This window comes from Aplysia californica, unplaced genomic scaffold, assembly GCF_000002075.1.
Source record: "Aplysia californica isolate F4 #8 unplaced genomic scaffold, AplCal3.0 scaffold00432, whole genome shotgun sequence".
NCBI classification, from domain to species: domain Eukaryota; kingdom Metazoa; phylum Mollusca; class Gastropoda; order Aplysiida; family Aplysiidae; genus Aplysia; species Aplysia californica.
This window is the reverse complement of record NW_004797702.1, coordinates 260186-261588: the sequence shown is the minus strand read 5'-3', so window position 1 is coordinate 261588 and position 1403 is coordinate 260186.

Genomic DNA, 1403 nt, shown 5'->3' with positions numbered 1-1403 from the left:
TGATCTGATCATATGGCTCTCCATCCTTTTTACACAATCAGTTTGCTCAACAGGGATTCTTTTTAATCTCCTTACAGTCTGGAACTGGAAGTGGAAGTGATAAAAATGATGATGATGATGATGATTTTTTGGGTTTTATTTCCTTAATGGACCTGACGGACTCCACGAAGAAATCTTCGAGCGAGAGCGAGGATCTTTTTCGGCTCCATTGTCTATATGCTTAGCGGCACGTCCATTCGTCAAAATAACTCCATTCGAATTGCCATTGTTGATGATGATGATGATGATGATGATGATGATGATGATGATGATGATGATGATGATGATGATGATGATGATGATGATGATGATGATATGCAAAATACACAATCTCTCTTACTTATCCTCTCTTTCGCACAGGTATACGCATAAACACGTCATGATGAGGGACTATGCTTACAGACAGACCCACAGTCATACGCATTGAAATAAATGAACAATAAATTATACATGTATTTACAAAATTTATGAAACGTTTACGCTGGCTGGAGAATCTCATTCAAAGTGCCCAGAGGGGATTCTCATGGTCGAGAGGTTAAGGGGTTGGCCTCTCATATTAGAGGTCCCGGGTTCGAATCCGGAAAGCGACGGAAAATGTTCTTCTCCAAAATGTTCTTCTTTCACCAATTTTCCTGCTCTATAACAATGTTCTTTCGTCTCCATTTCTGCCCCACCCCTTCACCTCTTTGGCCCCCTCCTCTGGGCACCTAACTCTTTCAACAGCCTTTCTACTGCTACTCTTTGGCTCCTTCTTACTGCTGTCTTTCAGCCACACCTCTAATCTGCTGGTAGGTAAGATCGAATTCCTAGCCTTCTCGGATAAGGGCGAAAGGTCTCGGAGGTCTCGTGTGCAAGTTGCGCACGTTAAAGATTCCTCGGAGGTCTAAAATCGATAAGAGTAGGCTTCGGCCGCCACCCGGGCAACATTTAAAAATTCCCTACCTACTGAAAATGTAACGTGTCCCCCGCGCGCGCGCGCTCATATTATAATGACCTTATGCAGTTGGGAGCACAGCAAAACACTTACCAAAAGGGGGAAAAAAAGGGCCCAGACCAACGTTGGTTATACATGAATATGTACTGTGGTAAGGCTCTTAACTGCTTCTCGCACAAGATGTGAACCACAATTCTCGTGTGGGAAAATTTGTATTCATCCCAAGTCGAGTAACTCAATCAGAATGCTGAAATACTATCTCCAAATTAGCCCGATCGAGTTATCCCTAACATGCAGGACCGAAGCAGCCCGCCTTCTGTGCGATCTATTTGATTATTCTTTATTTCTCTCTGTCTCTGTCTCTGTCTATGTCTCTGTCTCTGTCTGTCTCTGTCTCTCTGTCTCTCTGTCTCTCTCTCTCTCTCTGTCT